We start from the raw sequence: 16,166 nt of genomic DNA, 5'->3' as shown, positions 1-16,166 counted from the left end.
TCTCAGTGTTGCTAAGCAACCAGTACAGGTTTCTTGCATCAAAATGGCTGTCTGGTATCGGGTTGATGGTAGAATTGACTCATTTAAAAAGTTTAAAATTATTAACACAATCTGCATGAAGCATTATTCCATGTTTTAAAAAGATTGTGTATAGTTTTGCAGTCCTAACATCAGATGTGAGTGGTTGATCGTAATCAATCAATCAATCAATCAGAATGGAGTTGGAAGAGACCTTGGAGGTCTTCTAGTCCAACCCCCTGCTCAAGCTTGAGATCCTATACTATTTCAGATATTTCAAATAACCTCCATTTCAGATAACCTCCAGTGAGGAAGCATCTACAACTTTTGAAGGCAAGCTGTTCTACTGGTTAATTGTCCTCACTGTTAGGAAGTTTCTCTTTAATTCCAGGTTGCTTCTCTCCTTGATTAGTTTCCATCCATTGTTTTTTGTCTTACCCTCTGGCACTTTGGAAAAAAGTAGACCTCTTCTTCTTTGTGGCAGCCCTTCAAATACTGCTATCATGTCACCCCTAGTACTTCTGTTCTCTTGACTGGCCATATCCAATTCTTGCAACTGTTCTTCATATGTTTTTGTATCCAGGCCTCTGGTCATCTTAGTTGCTCTTCTTTGCACTTTTTCCAAAGTCTCAATATCTTTTTTGTAACTGGTGACCAAAACTGGATGCATATTCCAAGTGCGGTCTTACTAAGGCTTTAAAAAGCGGTACTAATACTTCACCTGCTTTTGATTCTATGCCTCTGTTTTTACAACCCAGGATTGTATTAGCTTTTTTGCCTGCTGTCACACACTGCTGACTCATGTTTAAGTGAGTCAGGGCCCATTGTTCAAGTCTTTTAAGATCTCTTTGGATCCTGAGCTTGTTTCCTGGGGTGTTGGCTATTCCTGCCAGCTTAGTGTCATCTGCAAATTTGATTAGTTCCCCTTCTATTCCCTCACCTAAGTCATTTATGAAGATATTGAAGAGTACTGGGCCTAAGATGGAACCTTGTGGCACTCCACTGCTTACTTCCTTACATGTAGATCAGTGATGGGTTGCCCCCCCCCCGTTCGGACCGGTTCCATAGAACTGGTAGTAAAATCGGAGGGAGGCTCTGCCCACCGACCCCGATGTCATCAGAATGCTTCTGCACATGTGCACGACCCCGTTGCGAACCAGTAGTAAAGGTAAGTAGAACCCACCCCTGATGTAGATATAGCGCTATTAAGGACTACTCATTGAGTATGGTTTGTCAGCCAATTACAAATCCATCTGGTGTGATGCTGTCTAGCCCACATTTTTTAGTTTACCAAGAAGTAGGTTGTGATCTACTTTTTTGAATGCTTTGCTGAAGTCTAAGTATACTATGGCCACAGCATTTCACTGGTCTATTAATTTAGTCACTCTGTCAAAGAATGAAATAAGATTGGTTTGACATGATCTGTTTTTAACAAACCTGTTCTGGCTACTAGTTATAACTTTATTTACTTCTAGATGTTCACAGATCTGTTTTTTGATTATCTTTTCCAGGATCTTCCCAGGTATTGATGTTAGGCTAATTGGTCTGTAGTTTCCTGAGTCTTGTTTCTTTTTTCCTTTTTTGAAGATGGAAATCACATCAGTTCTTTTCCAATCCTCTGGTAGTTCCCTGGTGCTCCAGGATTTTTTAAATTCTGCCAGGTCCTTCAGAATTCTGAGATATAATCCATCAGTCCAAGTGATTTATATTCATCACGATCAGACAGGTGTTCTCTTACCATTTTCTTGATTATTTTAATTTTTATTTCTAGTCTGTCTTTTATAGATATGTGTTTGATAGGTTGAGCTATAGTTTCTTTTTGCATGAACTGATGCAAAGAATGAGTTAAGCAGCTCTACTTTCTTTCTGTTACTTCCTTGCCATCTTCTCTCTTTAATGGACCGACTGTTTCCTTGACTTTTTTCTTGTTATTTATATGTTAAAAGAACCTTTTTATTATCTTTGACTTTTGTTGCAAGTCTTTGTTCATTCTGAGCCTTTGCTTTCCTGACTTCATCTTTGCAGATTTAGGCTATCTGCTGATATCCTGCCTTAATTATGTCCCCTTCTTTCCATTTTTTTCTACTTATCCTTTTTGTCCTTCAGTTTATCAGAGAGATCTTTATGCAGCCATGCATAAATCTTCTTGGATTTCTTGTTTTTCTTTTTCAGTGGTATTGTGCTAGACTGGGCTTTTATGATCATACTTTTCAGAGTTTCTCACGCTTTAGGATTTTTATCCATGGAATTTTTCTTAGGCTCTGTCTGAGTTTGTTAAAATTAGCTCTGTTAAAGTTTAAGGCACTAGTTGGATTATATTCTATTATAAACTGTTCAGATGTTTTGTGACAGGCTGGCAAATTTTTCCTGCTGAGTTGATGGATGGATGTGGGTTGCTAACCTCATCTCTATTCTACCTGTATAATGAATAAATCCAACCTACTCTACATCAGTACAATTGTTTCACCTGTATAGTACAACTGTTTCACACCAATACAATACTTTTTTTTTTGGAAGAAACACATCAGACAATAAGATATGCAAACTATTTTTCCATTTGTTGCTGAACATGGCAAGAAATAGTTAACTCTTAACATGTTGGAATGAGCTTCTAAAATGTTGTTAACTTTGTAGTGATTAAATTGTTAACTATATAAGAACACAATTACTAAAATGCATTTTATTTGTCCTATGGTTTATACACCATTTTTTTTCCTTGTAGCCAGAGGCAAGTTACACTAATTTTCTGTTAACCTCCTATAACAGCATGAGAGCCATATTTTCAAGCCTTATACAGTGTGATGGTTGTATGTTTTCCAAAGATGCGGCATCCCACAGCATAGAAAACAACTGTATGTACTCTTTATTATAGCACACATCTTCCCCAACATTATGCTGTTGCTATGAATTCTTGACACCCTCCAAGGCTTTACAAGTTGATATAGTCAAATAAAGAAGCTGTTGGATGGAGGTGGTGGGTGCACCAAAATAAAGAAGGCACACTCATCTCTTCCCCCAAACCCATGTTTTTTTAGTTTGTTTTAATTTTTGTAATTTTAATCTGTTTTTATATTTATAATTGTCGGATATTTGTATATTATCTTACTATAAACCACTCAGAGTTGCCTTGAACCGTGACATGGGCAGTAAATAAATTTGATAACAATAATAATAAATAGATCTTTGATGCTCAGTCCTTGCTGTGTATTACAGTCTTAACGTTTCTAAAGTGGCATATAGCCTTTGCTTCACTCCAAAGGTTCTGGTGTTTGTTGGGATTAGGTGTCTCAGCATGGCTGTTTTTCTTCTGATTGCTGCTGAGCTGGAAGCTCTGCTCTTAAGCTGCTATTGAGCACTCCAGCTGAACTGTCAAGCCGAGCTCCTAGCAGGAATCATACTAAGATATGCTCACCGTATCTGGTGGTCCTGGCTACCTTTTTGCTGCCTTTAATGGCTGTAATTGCCCAAACATTGCTTCCTTGTCTGCTTGCTCCTACACACCCACACATGCTCTGTGTTTCCCTTTTGTAGACTAAGAGCATGAATGAGATGAGGTGGGTGCAGACACAGCACATGTGACGCAGTGCAGAGGTGAAGTCTAGCAGGTTCTGACAGGTTCTGGAGAACCGGTAGTGGAACTTTTGAGCAGTTCGGAGAACCGGTAGAGGAAATTTTGAGTAGTTCAGAGAACTAGCAAATACCACCTCTGGCTGGCCACAGAGTGGGGTGGGAATGGAGATTTTGCAGTATCCTTCCCCCCAGGAGTAGGGAGGGAATGGGGATTTTGCAGTATCCTTCCCCTGCCATGCCCACCAAGCAACACTACACCCACCAAGCCACGCCCACAGAACTGCTAGTAAAAAAAATTGGATTTCACCACTGGTGCAGTGGTTAGAGTGCAGTACCTCAGGCTACTTCTGCTGCCTGCCGGCTGCCTGCAATTTGGCAGTTCAAATCTCACTAGGCTCAGGATTGACTCAGCCTTCCATCTTCCAAGGTAGGTAAAATGTGGAGCCAGATTGTTGGGGGCAATATGCTGACTCTGTAAACCACTTAGAGAGAGCTATAAAGCACTGTGAAGCAGTATGTAAGTCTAAGTGCTATTGCTATTCCTCAAAATGCCAGGGTGTAGTTCAATTAGCCAGATAAGTGGGACGCCATCATGGATGCCTGTGAGTGAGATTATATCATTTCTCTCAGCAAACTCTGTGGTGTAAATGAGCCCACCTTCTCTCACGGTTCTGAGGCTGTAAACTTTTATGGACTTTCGGGAAAGTGGAATTGGGAAATGCTTCTATGTGTTGCGTCTGCTTTCCCAAATAGAATATAGAATAATAGGGTTGAAAGGCATTTTGGAGGTCTTCTAGTCCAACCCTCCTGTCAGTGGCATATACCATTCTGAATTCTCTTTGGGATTGATGGGATTGATACATGTGATGATAGAAAAAATAGCAAAATAACAGAACAGAATAATAGAGTTGGAAGAGATGCTGGAAGTCCTCCAGTCCAACCCTCCACCCAAGCATGAGATTCTATATCATTTCAGACAATGGCTGTCCAATATCTTTTTAAAAACTTCCAGAGATGGAGCACCCACAACTTCTGGAGGCAAGCTGTTCCACTGGTTAATTCTTCTCACTGTCAGGACATTTCTCCTTAGTTCTGGGTTGCTTCTGTCCTTGATTAGTTTTCATCCATTGCTTCTTGTCCTGCCTTCAGGTGCTTCATTCTTCTTATTTGAAGAATATATTGACCCCTCTTCTTTATGGCAATCCCTGAAATATTGGAACATGCTATCATATCACACCAACTCTTTTTCACTAGACCAGACATACCCAATTCTGTTATTAGTTTTTTTTAAAGGTGTCACATTAAAGCATCTAGATGTATTCCTAATGCAGTACTAAGTCTAGCTTTTCTATCACTGGAGCCAAAGATCTGACAAATATTATTTTCACCTGTCTCAGGATCAATATCATTCCAATGAGACTGTTTTGATAACAATAATTAGTTATAGATTTAAATAATGGAAAGTAAGGTCCCTATTTCACTTGGTCAAGATAAAGCCAAAGGGGTGATTAAGCAGAGCATCACAGATTTCAACATGAAGTGCGTGAAACTATAAGACTATTACATTCTATAAGAGCAAATCAGAGTAAGTGTCCTGCAGACTGTCTAAATTAATTTATGTATCCAAGATATTGATGGACATTTTCCTGAGACCACTTTGACACTCTCACATCAGCAGACTTCAAAGGCAAAATTTGAAGAGGATGAATCAATCAAACGCATTATCTTAAGGCGCAAGATTTATAGCAAATATGGAAAGTTTATACAAGGTGATTACTGATGTTATTTACAGAAGGATAGGCTGTTTGGATGAGTTTGTGATGTCTGAAACAAACACGAGTGATTTATTCCATTGCAAAATTCTGTAATCTAGCAACATGAACCTATAGCAGCACAGTATTTATTAAAGGCATGAACTAAAACAGTGGTTCCTAAGCTAGGGGTAATTACCCACAAGGGGGTAATTTAGACCTGTCCTGGGGGTAATGGAGCAATTTGTAATTGCTTGTTTGTGTGTTGAGGATCCAGTCTGGGACTGCCACAGCCAGGATTCTTGTATAAAAGAATCTGGGTTGGTTGGTTGGTTGGTTGGTTGACAAGATTATGACATTATTCAAGTTCAGGAAAAGAGGTCATTGGGTCAAATAATTTAAGAACCACTGGACTAAAGTAATCAACAAATATTGCCTATTGATGAGTTATTGGTCATTAGCTGTTATGTTTTGTATATTTGTGTAAATTCTGGAATTTGACCATAATAAAGATCAATTCAGTTAAGTTCAATTCAACTTGAGTCACATAGTTTGAGAAGGATTTTTTTTCAGGGTTATTTTGAATAGCCCTTATTACAATCTTTAACATCACCATGCCTTCTGATACTCTTATTATGTAGTTTATTTTTAAATTTCACCTGCAGGTGATATGACATCCTTTAGGATCAGGAGTGAAATGCTACTGGTTCGGGCCGTTTTGCCCGAACCAGTAGTAAAAAACCAGTAATAAAAAATGCTACTGGTTCGCCGAACTGGTAGTAAAAAATGTTTAAAAGTTCCAATGATCAGCTGAGCGACGCACGATCTTCAGAACTTTTTTTTTTTTTTACTTTTTAAGCATTTTTTTACTACCAGTTCTCCGGAACCGGTAGTTTAAAATGCTTTAAAAAGTTTTTTAAAAAAAGTTCCGATGATTGCACATTGCTCAGCTGATCGTCTGAACTTTTTTTTTACTTTTTAAGCATTTTTTTACTACTGGTTCGGGCGAATAGGTAGTAAAAAAATGCTTTAAAAAAGTAAAAAAAAAAAAAAGGCTCGGACGATCGCGTGGCACAGCTGTGATCATCCAAGCCTTTTTTTTACTTTTTAAAAGCATTTTTTACTATCTATTCGCCCGAACCAGTAGTAAAAAAATGCTTCCCCCCCTCCACTGTTCTACTTACCTTCCCAAGCCTCCTTTTGGTGTGTATTGCGCATGCATGCACAGCGCGTGTTTGGTGCGAACTGTGCATGTGTCCTGCACAGCGTACATGCACGGCCAGTGAACCGATAGCAAACCGATTCAGATTTCACCACTGTTTAGGATGATCTTTTATGTCTAAAACCTAGTCCATGTGCAGTGATACCCAAAGTTGAGATGTGAAGGCAAACTAAGAATATTGAAATATGGATTGATTAAGCAGTTATTTGGATTTCCTAAATGGAAATCATGCTTTGGCAGGTTTATAATTAAATTGATTTTTAAATGCACTTAAAAAATAATTACTTGGTATGTATTAGCAACCACAGTGAATTTGGCAGAGTGACAAACCTATTTGCATTGGACGCCTACACAGAGTGCCTATTAATTCCTTGCCTTCAAGTTAGCCATCCTTTTGGCTCAGCCTGTTCTCTTGGTAAATATGAATATTCGAAACCCTAGTGAAATTCCACTAACAAATGTGCTAACTTTGTTTCTGGTTATGAATTTATATCAGAGGTTATATACTTTTTTCAATATATTACCAAATTTCATAGTGTGGATATAATAGAAGAGTATCATCATCATCATCATCATCATCATCATCATCATCATCATCATTATCACCATCTTAGCCATTGTCTATCCACTGCAGGATGAAGGCCTCTTCTGCATGTTTCCAACCAATATGGTCCTGAGCTTTCTTGTGCCAATTGGGCTCGCAATACTTGCTGATATTGTCAATCCATCTTGTTTTAGGTCTCTTTCATGGACTCTTTTTATCAAGTGGGATCCATTCTATGACCGCCTTGGTACACCTGCCATTAGTTCTTCTTGCTATGTGATTTGCCCATTTCCATTTCAATTCTCTTACTCTTTTGATGATATCATATACTTTCGTTTGTTCTCTAATCCATGTGCAGGTCTTTCTATCTTGTCTTGTAATGTGTAGCATGTATTTTTCCGGTGTAAAAATCTATAAAATGGCTGCATATTTTAAGTGATAGACAATAGAAGCCTCTTGCCCTTTCTTTAATGTCTGCATGAAATCTGTTTTAGTAGACTGTCAATAAGTTGTGGAAAATGTTGTTATAAAACAATGAACAGTCAAGAATGTATAGAAAAAAATAGAAGGAAGACTTACCAACTATTGAAGAATGGACATTAAAAGTAGTGAACCTAACAGAGATGGTAAAAATTTCAGCATACTTGAAGGACCATTCAAATGAAAGATATATATCGGAATGGAGAAGATGGATTGACTATATTAAAAACAAATATCGGACTAAAAAGTTTCAAATGAATGAAACCAAAATTTTCTTTTTGAACTATGTTTTGTTAGTTGAAAGGGGAGTTAAAGAGCAAGAGGGAGTTTGGAGTCTACAGAAAGTTAGCATATTTTAGTTTATGTTTGTTAAATGTTATACCCTGTATTTGCTCTGGGAAGTCTGGGGTGGGTGGGTGGGGGATTGGAGGGAGAGGGAGGATGAGGGATAGGGGGTGGGTGGAGGAGGGAAGGGGGGAGGAGGGATGGGAAAAATTGTTGTAATACCTGATAAAACTTTTTAATAATAATAATAAAAAAATAATATATAGAAAAATGAATGGCCAGAGCTGCACAGAAAACAAAGAAAATATTGCACAAATGAATTAATCATCCCCAATTGTTGTTACGTAAGTACATCAAAGATACTGTGTAGACCGTTTTATAAATCACTAAATGTAACTGAATATTTTTTTATATTTAACTTGCCTTCTTCAGTGGCATACTATATTAGCAATTGCAAATCAAGTTCTTCCTAGTGAATTTGAAGAAATGCTAAAAAACCCAGACAAATCTCCTCACATTGTAACAGGAATTGTTTTCTTCACCCTGCTCACCAAATAACTAATGCCAGAAACCATGATCTCTTCAAATTATCCTTCTTCTCTCATGAAAGTATGGATTCCACATGAAATGAGAAAAAGCACCAGCTTGTGATAAATATTCATACACATACATCCTTTCCTTCAGAAATGCTTAGAGTCTAATTGATGCAGATCTTCAAAGTGTCTATATCACTGCATACAATTAAGCTTCATCTTCCCAGATTAGTGCACCAGTTTTTTCAAACAGGAACCTCAGAGTTAATGAAAGCACAGGGGGAAAAAAGACACTTCTGAAAATTCAGATTAAATTTGGGGGTTTAAACTAGACATATTCTTGGAAATGAGTCCCCAAAAACAGAATGCTTAATTATTCTTCCTCACAAGGAATATACTTTCTGATGCTAAGAATCATGTCTTAATTATAGATATTTGAACACTGAAAACAGACTGGAACCCGAACAGGAATTTTCATGTATTATTTTGTCTTGTACAAGAGACAAATACAGTACCCAATTACATATAAATAATTTCACAGTTTAACAAAATTAACCCTAACCCTAACCCTGCTTTTTTATGTGTAGTTAGTTTTGTGCCTTTATGACAGGTGGCCGTATCCTACATTTGTCTACATAGCACATGTGGGCACTCCACCACCCTTTATCGGATATATCAAATAGATTTATATGAATAGTATATGACTTAAATTTTAAAAAAAAACTAAAGTGCACTCTGGGCATCAGTACATCCACAGATATCTCTTTTAGTGCCCTCTATTAGTAAATCTACTTGCATGAGATGTTTCCCTTAGATTTTCAATGAAACTCAAGTCTATGGATTGTGTGTAGACTATTCCAGAATCTTTATCTTTGTGTGTGTGTGTGTGTGTGTGTGTGTGTGTGTGAGAGAGAGAGAGAGAGAGAGAGAGAGAGCTTCATGATTAACTTTAAGATATGTGTTGGATCTTGTTAAAATATTCACATCTTTTCAACTTCAGTTTCTTCAGTGACTGTGGGACATACATTGAAGTCTATGGATTGTGTGTAGACTATTCCAGAATCTTTATCTTTGTGTGTGTGTGTGTGAGAGAGAGAGAGAGAGAGGGGGGGGGGGGAGAGAGTGTGCTTCATGATTAACTTCAAGATATGTGTTGGATCTTGTTAAAATATTCACATCTTTTCAACTTCAGTTTCTTCAGTGACTGTGGGACATACATTGAAGTTTATTTGAATCCATCCCTACACTTGCCCAATATTTCCTGTCACCACACAACTGCAAAATATAAGCTGGTTAATGACTGACAAGTTTTCTTTTCTCCACACTCTGCACTTCTCTTTCTCCAAATGTTTCTTTTGTGGCTGAATAAGCAAAGGCAATAGACAAAGATTCCTTAAAAATCCTTATGGTGTCCATATCAGCATACTTTTATGTTGCTTTGTGATCTCAGCTAATCAGATTGTTGCATCCTGATCTCAGGTAGGTTGGCCTGATACGAATGTCAATTAATGCTTGTTTTGATTATGGTGTGTTATATTGATAAAAGGTCATCCATCCATTCATCTTTCCTGTTCTCCATTGGAATCAGCTGGATATAAATAATTCTTCACTTAGATTTGTAAGCATAGCTTCTACCTTATTTAGCACAGCACTAGGTACAAATAGCTGATAGGAGAGTATTTCAGGCACATAGTGTTCTACAGCATGGGCTATATTTAGTTCCCTTATGTACAATGTCTGATTGCAGAAGGTTCATTCATACAGCCAACAGAGTGTGGGAACAAGTCTCTGTGTGACTGGTTTGCTGACTCCATCAGGGGAAAAAAAACCATGATTGGTCATAATTTGGAATGTGAAACTCACAATAATGCTGAGTGAATTTGGGCCTATCTTTTGCTGATTTGTTACCTCTAGATTAAACTCTTAACTATACTCCTCTGGCAGATTGCTATTTGATGGATGAAGCTTCTTGGATAAGATGCAAAACATCTCCTTTCCCAGAGAATAAAATAGTCCAGTTGTCTTTTGAAAAAGGACCTTTGAGACTATTTGGTGGATAGTTCATACATATGAAAGAGAGCTATTATCCATTCTGTGATTTAGTATATACCATTCTATAAACCATCATACGTGATTTACCTGGCTTTAGCACTGCAGTTATGTGCAATCACCAAGGCTTATAAGATATGGTTTATGGCTCATGATGTGAATCTATCCTAGGGGTGTCAAACTCAGGCCTGCGGGCCGGATTCAGTTGACAGGGTGCTTAGATCTGGCCCGCAGGGCTGCCCTGGAAACAGTAAAGGACTGGCCTGTGGTGCCTCTGCCAGCAAAAACAGAGCTCAGGAGGGCTGGGCACGGCCATCCTGAGCTCCGTTTTCAGCTGCGACAGCCTCCTGCAACCCTCTGCCAGCAAAAACATAGCTCGGGTGGCAGCCCTCCCAAGCTCCGTTTTTGCTGGCAGAGCGCTCAGGCCACCACAGGTGCCCCCGACACAAGTGACGTTGACATGGCCATGCCCACCCAGTCCCCAAAGTCAAACACAACCCTGATGTGGCCCTCAATGAAATTAAGTTTGACACTCCTGATCTATTCTGTAAGCACATTTTGCCTTGGCTTTGCTTTTTCTGAAACATCATCATAAACTCAAAATTCCTTGTCAATCCAGAGCAAGATGGAAGGGAAGGGAAATAATAAAGCAATATGCCCTTGGGTAGGGTCTCTCTGCACCACTACATTCCTGTCAAATTTGAGGGAATGGCCTTGGGAGACAGGGAGAAGAGAGGCAGCCAAGAGACTAGCCAGATTAAAAAGCAATTTAGGCATGCCGCAGGAATGTGGGTGGGAAAGCAATGCAGAAAGAACCCTCTCTAGTTTCTTGGGCTGTAAAGGGGATGGGAGGAGAAATGTGTTTTCAGACTAGCAGGATTCTGTTAATATAACCTTACAGTAAAGTAGAATTAGCCCACCTGACTATGTTTCCTGCCTGGTCTATTTTGCAAAGCTGACAGTCAATTAGCTGGCCTGCAGATGTTTAACAGCCAGCCATGCTAGTATAGCCAGATGTTTCTCATTCCGAAAAGGTCATGAACCCTTTGGGAATCTGCTTGCTACTTGCTCCCAAATGCAACACCTGCTTACCTCTCTCTTAGGATATTCAGTGGATGAAATGTAGTTCACGTTGCACCTAGTAGCTCTCATTGAGCAAGCATAACCTTTTTTGTACGAGATAAAGAGCTACTACTGTAAGCATTCATCTGCCAATCTAGCAATTCGAAAGCACATAAAAAATGCAAGTAGAAAAATAGGGACCACCTTTGATGGGATGGTAACAGCGTTCCGTGCACCTTTGGCGTTTAGTCATGCCGGTCACATGACCACGGAGACGTCTTTGGACAGCGCTGGCTCTTCGGCTTTGAAATGGAGATGAGCATCGCCCCCTAGAGTCAGGAACAACTAGCACATATGTGCGAGAGGAACCTTTACCTTTACCTTATATTGCTTATGCCATGTAAGATGTTTAGGGTGGGGCACTTTTAGGCAGAAATCAGATCACATGTGATTTATGGAACTCTAGTTGGATATGAACTCTAGTTGGATATGACGCATGTGATTTACGGAACTCTAGTTGGATATGAAGCAGAGTTCCATCCACAAGATCATCTTGTCTTGGTAGAACACACACACACACACACACACACACAAACAGCACCTCCAGTCCTTATTGACATACCTAATTTCTCTTCTTTTACTCGGAGGGGCAGCTGACAAGATAATAATCTGGTAGAAAATTCCTCAGTATTTCAAACATTTCATTTTATTTAATTTTACTTGCTTCTATTATTTTATCTTACCTTGTTTAGCCTGCAATTAAAAGAATTTTTGTTTTAAGCAAAGGTAGTAAGGTTTCTAGCTACTTGAATAAGGCTGCTGTTAACCAATCAGATTGGACTGGAGTGGGAAATAGAAAAAAGAAGAACAGTCAGCATGTACACTTCAGGTCTCAGACAGGGGTGAAATGCTACCAGTTTGCACCAGTTCAGGCAAACTGGTAGCGACGGCAGCATGAGGCTCCGGCCACCTGCCCAGACCTCATTACTTCCTGGTTTTAACCAGGAAGTAACCTATTTTTTACCCTCTGAGCATGTGCAGAAGGCTTTACGCATGTGGAAAGGGTCCAAAATCTCACATGATGTGTGCGCACACTTCCGAACCGGTAGGGAAGATAAGTAGATTTCACCCCTGGTCTCAGACCACATGTAATTGGATATATCTAATGAGCAAGCAGCCAATTCCCTAATTCCAGGCCCCTTTATTCCTCAGATAGAAATAATTCTCTGGAGCAAGATTTACTAGCAGAGTGAAAGCCAACAATTAACAGAACTTTATTCTCCCCTGAGGGCATCCAGTTATCCCAGTGCCCTCTAGTTCAGACTGTTATTTCAGCAGCTGCATTGCTTGTGCAGAATGAAGTTGATGTATACCTTAAAAAGGGAGGATGCAATTGATTTAATAACTCAGCAAAGCTTGCCAGTAGTGCAAACAGATGTGGTTTTTTTTTGTTTTTTTTTTTAGTTTTTGAGCTGTTGACTGCAATCAAGCATAAAGTGGATGCTCTAAAAAAAGTCTTTGGTAAAATACACTGGAAGTCTATTAAATGGATTGAAGCCTTTTTTACATGGAATGAAGATGTTGCTACTATCATCAAAGCTTTGCTCTGCCCCAGTGGTGAAATCCAAAATTTTTTACTGCCGGTTCTGTGGTTGTGGCTTGGTGGGCGTGGCAGAGGAAGGATACTACAAAATCTTCATTCCTACCCCACACTGGGGCCAGCCAGAAGTGGTATTTGCCGGTTCTCTGAACTACTCAAAATTTCTGCTGCCAGTTCTCCAGAACCTGTAAGAACCTGCTGGATTTCACCCCTGCTCTGCCCCCATATTCTTTTTTTTTTCTGTGATTACCCAGCGTTGTTTAATTATATGCTGTAGCTGCTGCTTCATTGCTTTACTGGAGTCTCCTAAATCAACTTTGGTTTTATATGGCATGTTAAACCAACACCAATTTCCCTTCACTCTGCATTGAGTAACTGTCAGACTGCCCTTGCATTAAACTTAGCACTTAGAACTTATATACTCGTTCACAGTATAGTTACAGCCCACTCTAAATGGTTTATCGAGTCAGCATATTGCTCCCAACAATCCGGATCCTCATTTTACCAACCTCGGAAGGATGGAGGGCTGAGTCAACCTTGAGCCGATGAGAATCGAACTGCTGGCAATCAGCACAATTAGCTTGCAATATTGCATTCTAACCATTGTACCACAAATCCACATTGGCTGCCATATACAAAGGGTGATTTCATGGTGGCATGCTGTTTGTTTGTTTTTTAATAGGAGGCCAAAACTCTCCTGATTTCCTCTCCCATGCATAATATGGGTTTACACATCATTTTAAATGGCAAAAATAATCTCCTTTTTATGGGTGTCATACCAAGGTCACACTAAGGTAAATGGTACTAATTCGTCCCCTCCTTCCAGCTGAGGATAGACTGATCATAGTATCAATCAACTTGTATTAGCTCTGATTTATTCAAACACTACATGGTATATTTTGGCCCGAGAATTGTGGCCTAAATCAAATTGCACTGCTGAAATTTCAACTCCCAATAATAAAGAGTGTGTACCTCCAATTGTTTAATGCTTATCTGACCACAAGCAAGGCATTATTGGATGTGTGGTTCAAGGGTCTCCAAAATACCGCTTGAAAAATGTGGGGGCAGTGGCTCCCCAGTATATAACAATATATTTCCTGCTATTTTTATATGTACCTCTTATAAACACCACTTTACACATGGAACAAACCCTTAAAATTACAATCTATCAGCAGAATAAGAGGCTTTCTGTGTCTACTGATGCTATACGCACATGTATGACGTGGAAGGCGTTGGTCCTACTAGCCTCAATAATGGTATGGCCACAGATTACTTCCTGGCTTGCAAATTGGTTAACTCTGCCTAGCGAGGGTGAGAACTGATGCTGTTATTTTTCACCAATGAAATATTTTTCACCCTCCAGCATCCAATTCGTAAAGAAGCAGACATTGGTTATTTTCAGAATTGGGTTGTTATTTTTACCTGAATTTTCTTGATGATCTCAGCTACTGAAAAAAGGTTATTTTCTTTATATTCGTTCCTGAACAAAGAGTTTTGAACTTTCTGTATTTTTTATTTATTGCTCATTCTATTTCAAGGTTAATCTCTCCTCCTCCTCATAGCTAGTCTGTATTTGTCAGGCCTTCCTGGCCTTATCCAACTCTTCCTCCGTATGAATTTGAATTTTAGGGAACAAATATAAACAGAAGAAAATATGGAGGGATGGAATAAAAACAAAGCATTAGTTACACTTGTTTTAAAGTTAACTTTATGTGTAACCACAGTGCTATACACTCTTTAATTTTTCTATTAATTTTATCATTATTTATATAGTTGTGCTAATGTAATGCCAAGAATTCAAAAGACCTACAAAATGTGTAGATTTAAGGATGTGTATGCTTGTGTCTGCTCTTTCCTCAGTACAGAAAAGTAAGGTAACAATTAGGGTCTTTGTACTTCTCATACATCAAAGCATTTGATATATCGATATCACATTTTAAATAATGTTACTGCAGACGATGTTTTCACACTTTGAGTGATGCCTTTTCCTTCTTGTAATCATGCATCTTTATCCCTTATAAAGGGGTTTTCCTGTATCCTTCGTATTTCAGATCTCTATAGATAATGTGTGCATCCTTGACTTATCTTTGATCAATGTTTTATATAAGATCTATGTAATTCTGAGAGTCTAGATCTTGGCTTTTGGCTGCAAGAGACAAGTGATTCATTGTAACTTATTAGCTCTAGATAGAAGAAGAAAAAATTGGGAGGGATCTTCTCCAGTTCCTGATGATTTTGAGTTTTTCACCATGTTCTTTCATATTCTTTCATCATGTCTGTTTTGTTTCATTCCCTTTCTTCTAGCATTCACACACTTATATTTCATTTTGCCCTGAAATCTATTTCCAGTTTGGTCAGAGAATATGTGCATATTATTTTCCATGATTTGTTGCTGGCCTGTCCCACTGAAGAATTTAAAGAAAATATCTACCTGTTGCAGAAGTTCACAGGGATTGTCCAATAGTAGATTTAAAAGAAAGTCTTGTTTTAAATTGTCTCATTGGTGGTTCTGCTTGTCATAAGAAAAAAAAAAGTTACAAAAATGGTGAACGGTTCAATTTAAAGCAGAGAACATTCTCGAATGCTTTAACTGCACTGGAGAGGGATAATATATTTCTTTTAGCTTTAATTAAGATATAGGTAGTATAGCCTTTGTCCTCCAGAGATAACAGAATATGTTGCTTAGCAATGAAACCCTTTGTGGAAATTAGCATGAACTTCAAATGCACAAAACATCTCACATTAGGAATGGGTTTCAAAATAATGAATTCCTCTGAGAATGCTTATTACGATCAGTGTAGAATCAACCTTCTAGGAGCAATACCAACAAGACATCTTTAGATTCTCTTTACCAATAAATTTACTATAATGGTTCCATGCACAATGTCGTATGCCTGATTCATATGAAGGAAATGTAAAATTATTCATAAACATTAACAAGGTAATTTTAAAAAGGACTTAGAAATAGAGGTACTCCTCAGTTTACAGCCCCAATTGAGCCCAAAGTTTATGTTGTTGTGAGAAATTTGTGAGACCATTTTATTGTGCCCCA

The sequence above is a fragment of the Pituophis catenifer genome, unplaced genomic scaffold (assembly GCF_029215685.1).
Source record: "Pituophis catenifer annectens isolate HBS135680 unplaced genomic scaffold, rPitCat1.0.hap2 SCAF_1, whole genome shotgun sequence".
In the NCBI taxonomy this organism is placed as follows: domain Eukaryota; kingdom Metazoa; phylum Chordata; class Lepidosauria; order Squamata; family Colubridae; genus Pituophis; species Pituophis catenifer.
The sequence above is the reverse complement of the archived record's forward strand: the minus strand, read 5'-3'. Positions refer to the sequence as shown.